Source organism: Triticum aestivum, chromosome 5B (genome assembly GCF_018294505.1).
Source record: "Triticum aestivum cultivar Chinese Spring chromosome 5B, IWGSC CS RefSeq v2.1, whole genome shotgun sequence".
Lineage (NCBI taxonomy): Eukaryota > Viridiplantae > Streptophyta > Magnoliopsida > Poales > Poaceae > Triticum > Triticum aestivum.
Genome location: NC_057807.1, coordinates 689825933 through 689833594, shown reverse-complemented (window position 1 = coordinate 689833594; position 7662 = coordinate 689825933).

The window sequence follows — 7662 nt, the reverse complement described above, 5'->3', positions numbered from 1 at the left end:
TGTTTTAATTTCTATTTTGTCCTTTTCTTTTTGGTTATTTACGTTTTCTGTTTTATATTAGTTTCTATTAATTTTAGTTTTAGTAAAACATACACGTAGCATCTAAATTATTATTTGAACTTAGTCCATAGTAACAAAAATTCTAGTTCTCAAATAAATTAGTTTGATATTTTTTTAATTACAAAAGGTATTTAATTAATTCTTTTTACAGCTGCTTTATTCATCTTATAGTATTTAAACATTTTTACAAAGGTGTGGCTTCCCCACCATAATTACCTATGCAATATTTGGTTCACTCCAAACATTTTATTTTAATATTTAAAAACTTTTATTGTTTGCTTGATTTTAAATTTGAATTTAAATGGGTTCCGAACTAACAGGAGATTAGCGACAGTAATCCAAGTGACGTGGCATCATTAGCAGAGAATTACTATAGCTTAATTATCCGGGCGTCAGAATATGCCAAAACTTTTTGGATGCAAAGTATGTCGTATAGTTGTGATATGCATATTCCCGCAAAGACTTTCAACACACTTGATGGGTAGGCACGCTACGCCGTGGTGGTGATCTCTTGCGCCAATACGTAAGCATAGCACTACGGTTATTCTTTCCCACACCTTGATATCGCCGATGCTATAAATGGATTTATTTAGGGCCTGTTCGGTAGCCCTTCAATTCACAGCTCCATCGACTCCACACCTGGATTAGGGGTGAACAACCCAACTCCAGGAGTTTACGAACAGAAGCTGGCGATGATCTCAGTGTAAAATTAGTAGAGTTAAGGAGCTGGGTTTCTCGAGCTCTGAGGAAAGTGGGAAGCTGGAGTTGATGGAATTTACCTCCCTCTGCCAGCGCCAAATGACTATCGAACCAAACCGGTACGAGAAATAGCCCGAGCGAACCCGGTAATTGCCTTTGGCTCCTAGGTGCATATGCACCCATTGTTGAAATACACATTTTGAAAAGTTAAAAAATTCGAAACAAAAATCCCACATGTATATCTGGACATTTTATGTGCGTTCACAAGGTTTCGGTGGAAAACGACGTTTTTTGTGGCTTGTGTAAAAAAGATAAAGAAATGCCTCGTGAATAGTTAGAATGAAGCATCAGAAATTATCTTTTTTACACAAGCCACAAAAAACGTCATTTTTCACCGAATTCTTGTGAACGCACATAAAATATCCGGATATACACGTGGGATTTTTGTTTTGAATTTTTTAACTTTTCAAAATGTGTATTTCGACAATGGGTGTATATGCACCTAGGAGCCAAAACACCGCGTCCGAGCGAACCAGGGCCCAATGCTTAATCCCTGGTCAATCCCCTTGTTCTCCCATCCGTCAAAAAAAAAAATCCCCTTGTTCTCCCATCTCACAGCAACAGCAACCCTGCATGACGTTGCCGATCCGGTCAATCGTGAGTCGCCGGCCACTGCCGTCCCCAGCACCCGCTCGTTACGTCTCCATCGACCAATCCCCGTCCCATCCCCAGCGACCCGGAGCAGCCCTCGACCGCCAGTCCAACCCTCGTACACCTCCTGCGTGCACGCTCTTCCAGCAGCCACCACCTCCGCCTCATCTCCCAGCACCGACGAAGCGGCTCAAGGGATGGATGTCCTGGTCAACGCCGGCGATCATAGATGCAGGACAACATCGATGACAGATGCGTGATGACCAGGAGCCTGATAGAAATCTTATTTTATTTTTTGGGGTGGTTTATGCTAATGTAAGGGATTATAGCCAGAAGCTAGCTTGCCGAACACTCGATCAACTCCACCTTTTTTATAGAGAAGCTGGCTGTTGGATTTGGACGGAGGAGTCGAGGAGTTTTGGGTCATGGAGAGCTACCTAACTGGCTATTATTATAGAACTGAAGAAAATAAAATTTACATCTAGAAAACAATTTAATATGCATCACTCTATGTATCAATTTGAAAAGAGCAATGCTACACGCACGGGCAGATTTTTACTGAAATTTACGGGGATGCTTAGCTGGAATAACTTGATTGGATGGAAAAAGGGATGAGGGGCCGACACCCCCTGAAAATCAGGGGGCGGTGAAGATTAGTTAATGAAGGGATTGTGTAAAACGCCCGTATTACTCCGTTAGTCTAGAAAGTTCGATTTGAAAAACACAATGTAAGATCACACTTCTAACAGGCCATAACGTCATTTGCCTCTACACAGATCAGATTCAACTTAAATTTGCCTCTCAACCAATCATTGATCTTAATTTATTAGTGTAAGAGGATAAGCGTTCCTACTCCCTCGAGGGGAGCCGCGGTCTCGTATATATTGATGTGGCCGAAGCCAAGCCTTGGCGTACAAGGAAGATTACAAGGAGTTTGAGTAGAACAAGTAAAGGAAAGTAGTTGGAGATTACAACGGGAACAATATTCTCTAACACCCTTCCTTAATCTTAACTATCCTAGATTAAGATTACTCTTGAACTTCTCAAATGGTCTTGTTGGTAAAGCCTTTGTAAAGCCGTCTGCCACTTGATCCTTAGAGGGAATAAACCTTATCTAAAGTTTCTTTGCTGCAACCCTTTCTCGCACAAAGTGAAAATCAATTTTTATGTGCTTTGTCCTTGCATGAAACACAGGGTTTGCAGACATGTATGTTGCTCCCAAGTTATCACACCATAAACATCAGATACGATTTTTCTTGATTCCCAATTCCTCAAGAAGTGATTTAACCCAAATGATTTCAGCAGTTGCATTCGCCAAGGACTTGTATTCAGCTTCTATGCTTGATCGTGACACAGTTGCTTGCTTTCTAGCACTCCAAGAAATAAGATTGGACCCGAAGAACACTGCAAAACCTCCAGTTGATCTTCTATCATCACTGCATCCTGTCCAATCAGCATCAGAGACTGCACTCACAAGAGAGGAGCCAAAACATTTGAAATGAAGTCATGTTCCCATAGTATGCTTCACATATCTTACAATTCTCTTGATAGCTGACCAATGTGCGGAAGTGGGAGCATGCAGATATTGACAAAGCTTATTAACAACAAATGAGATATCTGGACATGTGAGAGTTAGATATTGTAATGCTCCCACCGTACTTCTGTACCTTGTGCTCTCTTCTTCTTGAACTGGCTCACCATCATATGTTGAGATTTTTTTGAGGAAGATAAAGGTGTAGGTACTGGCTTGCAATTCTTCATTCCCATGAGAGACAAAAGCTCAATGATATATTTCTCCTGATTTAACACAATACCATCTTGAGTTTTTCTGACCTCAATCCCGAGGAAGAAATGCAAGTCACCCAGGTCTTTCAAGGCAAACTCTGAGCTCAAGTCATGCAAAAGTGCATTAGTAGCATTTTGTGAAGAACTTGCAACTATGATATCTTCAACATATATAAGAACAAAATTGACTACTCCGGCCTTGTTATAAATAAACAAAGACATGTCAGCTTTAGAGGCAAATGAAACCAAGATATTTCAACTGTAAGATTAATCTGGAGAACATGCTCTGGGTGCTTGTTTTAGACCATAGAGTGATTTGTCAAGATTGCAAGCATAATTTGGTGACTTCTTATCCTCATATCCAGGTGGTTGTCTCATAAACACTTCCTCTTCCAGAACACCATGCAAAAACGCGTTCCGTACATCTAGCTGTCTTAGGCTCCAACCCTTAGATACAACAATGGCTAGCACAAGTCTGACAGTTGCAGCTTTCACAACTGGACTAAAGGTGTCCTCATAATCAATACCATAACGTTGCTTAAAGCCGTTTGCAACTAGACGTGCCTTATACATGTCAATGGAGCCATCTGCTTTGTTTTTAATTCTGTACACGCATTTGCAATCGATGATATTGTTGCCTTTTTGGTTTGGTACAAGATGCCAGGTTTTGTTCCTCATAAGTGCAGAATATTCCTCATCCATTGCCTTCTTCCACTTAGGACCGTCAAGTGCACTACTCAACATTGTTGGTTCTCCTGACATACACAACATTCCATATGGTATAGTTCCATCTTTTCTTATTTTAGGATTCCGTATACCTTTCTGTAGACGTGTCATAACCCGTGAAGGATCTGCTGGCTAGACCTCAAAAATACTGGCCACAGAAGATCCTGACGAGTCTGCATGTGCTGACACAGGCAAATCTGTCGCCTCCTGCGCAGATGATCCTACAGCCGCTGGTGTGGCCGCCTCCCCGGTATGCACACGAGGGCCAACTGCCCGGGCTGGCACAGCAAACCGCTGCCCGACCGCGGTTGCAGGCGCACTCAGGGGAAGGGGGATCCGGCCCCGCTGCTGGTCTCGCTTGTTGCTGAGGTGGCGGCGCGGGAGTGGCCCTCCCTTTATTCGTTGCTGCAGCTGATAAAGACGCGATCCGAGGCGGATCTGCTCGTGCGATCTGAGGTCTGCACGCGCACAGGAGTTCCAGGCGCCGTCGGATCACCTTTGTTGTTCGTGCCAGGTTCGTCTTCTTCCTCAACATGCAATATAGGATCAATTTGAGCTATATTTTCAGGATTTTGATCATTTTGAGCCCTGTTTTCTCCAGAGACCTGCATAGTCAACAGAGAAGAGCAAGTACCAGTAGAAATATCGTCACTTTGATTAGTATAATTGTCGCCCCAAGATCAAAAGACCGAAGATGTGGAGGAAGAAGAAGAATCTCCTTGCGAAGAAGTGCACTGACATTGGGATGACGTGATGCAAACGGAAACACGGACTTATCAAAAACAACATCTCGGGATATGTAGACCCGACCACTAGGAACATCAAGACATTTGACCCCTTTATGCATGGGACTATAGCCTAAAAAGACACACTTTTTGGAGCAAAAAGCAAGTTTGCGTGTATTGTAGGGTCTAAGATTGGGCCAACATGCACAACCGAAAACACGAAGAGATGTGTAGTTTGGTGTGACACCAAGGAGTCGTGTAATAGGAGTTTCAAATTTGATAACTTTGCTTGGAAGCAAATTGATAAGATATGTAGCAGTTAAGAATGCTTCATCCCAAAATTTAAGCGGCATGGATGCATTTGCGAGCAATGCAAGCCCCATATCAACTATGTGATGATGCTTTCTTTCAGCAGATCCATTTTTTTGGTGAGCATGAGGACAAGAAACATGATGTGATATGCCAAGTTTTTGGAAGAAAGAGTTCAATTTTTCATACTCACCACCCCAGTCACTTTGCATAGCAATGATTTTAGAGTTCAGTTTGCGTTCAATAAGATTATGGAAATTGATAAAGACTTGGAAAACATCAGACCGTTTCTTCAACAAATAAATCCAAGTAAATTTACTATAGTCATCAATAAAGCTTACATAATACGAAAATCTCCCAACTGATGTAGGGGTTGCCCCCCATACATCTGAAAATATAAGTTGTAGAGGAGTAGTAGACACACTAGTAGAGATGGGATAAGGTAATTGATGATTTTTTGCTTGTTGACACGGATCACAAACTGACTCAACACTACTCTCATAAGAGAGTTTATTTTTGCTAAGAACGTATTTAACTATGATTGAAGATGGATGACCTAAACGAATATGCCACCTTGATGATGATGGCTTGGTGACAATGTTGGCTTGTTTATAGGACCATGAAGATGATGATGATGATATGAGTGGATAGAGGCCTCCCACGCACCGTCCCCTAAGAATGATTCTCCTTGTTCTCGAATCCTTAACCAAGAAACAATAAGGGTAGAATTCTATGAGAACATTGTTATCAAGGGTGAATCGATGAACGGAAACAAGATTTTTTGATGTTTGAGGAACATGCAAGACATCTTTCAAGTACAAATTTTTCATGGGGTTTTTAACAATTGAACTACCAATGTGAGTCATATTCATACTAGAACCGCTTGCCGTGCGAATTTGGTCGCCTCCATTGTACTTCTCCCGTGTTGTCAACTTCTCAAGTTCACCTGTGATGTGATTTGTTGATGCACTGTCGGCGTACCAGTTTGTATCTACGCCATAGGAGACAGTATGCGCTTCCTTCTCTTCCTGATCGTTCTCTTCATAGCGCCACCAGCAAACACATGCGCCTCCTGGATGGTGCTTGTAGCATATCTGACATTCAGGGTAGTCGTGCTGCTGTTCACGCACCTGTTGTTGATGTTGTTGTCGAGGGTGAAAGGGCATTTCCCTACCTTATGTTTTGGATGATGATGACAACCCTTTGTTGGTCTAATCCTGTGCTAATTGTTTCAGGTTCTCAATGATTAGGCTTTCATCGGTTAGTGGTTCTCTCTCGAAGGAATCATTTGAAGACGGAATCCTCTACGCTTTTATCTCTTTGGTCGTAGGGATCCCGTACACTCTAGAGGGAATCCACTGTGGATAGAATAGGGGAGTCCATTCTCGTTCACCTCCATCCCCCCTTTTTCTTGTCGAGAGAGTGCCTCCATCTTCATCTAATCTTTGCTATGTGTTCCCGGCGGTTGTACCGCTCGTCCGAGCAGTTGTACCGCTGGCTCTTGACGCTACTCTGCTGCTGTCGAGCGGTGGTACCGCTGCCTCCGGCCGGTGGTACCGCCATCTGGCTCTGCATAGTCCAGCAGCGGTTGTTCCGGCCATGCACCGCCCATATACCGGTCAGGCTTCTGTCTTGATGCGGTGGCTGAGCGGTGGTGGCCCGGTTGGTCCGGTTGTTTCTTTTCAACCGGTATAACCAGAGGTTCGAGCGGTTCTTCCGCTCGTTCCTTAGCCGCTCAAGTGATCAAGACTAGGCGGTTGCACCGGCCCTGCACCGCCCAACTACCGCCCTCAAGGGTGACTCCGTTCTGTTTCGGTGCGGTAGTTGTGCGGTAGCTGGGCGGTTGGTCCGGTTATTTGCTAATGACCGGTACTACCGCCCGATGGCCCAGTTGTACCGCCTGGTAGGGTTCTGCAGTTACATCATGAGTCCCGATTGTACCGGGACAAGGAGCGGTTGTACCGCTGCAGTACTAAAAATGCAGTAACGGTTGGATTTTAGTGGGTTGATATATAAGGTGGTTCCTCCACCTACCACACTCACCTCTTACCTCTCTCACTCCACCATTGATGCTCTCAAGCTCTCTTGCCTGATCTCTCTCTCTCTAGCCACTCAAACTTGTTGATGTGCTAGGGTTTGAAGGAGGAGACCTAGATCTACACTTCCACCAAAGGATATTTACTTCCACCATACTTTCTAGTGTGGATTTTGTTACTCTTGGTGCTTGAGCACCCTAGATGGTTGAGGTCACCTCGAGGCCATATTCCATTGTGGTGAAGCTTCATGGTTTCGTTGGGAGCCTCCAATTGTTGTGGAGATTGCCCCAACCTTGTTTGTAAAGGTCCGGTTGCCGCCTTCAAGGGCACCAATAGTGGATTCATGGCATCTTGCATTGTGTGAGGGCGTGAGGAGAATACGGTGGACCTAGTGGCTTCTTGGGGAGCATTGTGCCTCCACACCGCTCTAACGGAGATGTACTTCCCCTTAAAAGGAAGGAACTCTGGTAACACATCCTCGTCTCTAACGGCTCCACTCTTGGTTATTTCGTGCCTTTACTCTTGCAAGCCTACTTGTGTTATATCCCTTTCTTGCTCTTGAGTTAGTTGGTATTGCATCATATAGGTTTCTCACATAGTTGCATATCTAGACAACCTATTTTGTTGCAAAGTTTAAATTGGTAAAGAAAAGCTTAAAAATTGTTAGTTGC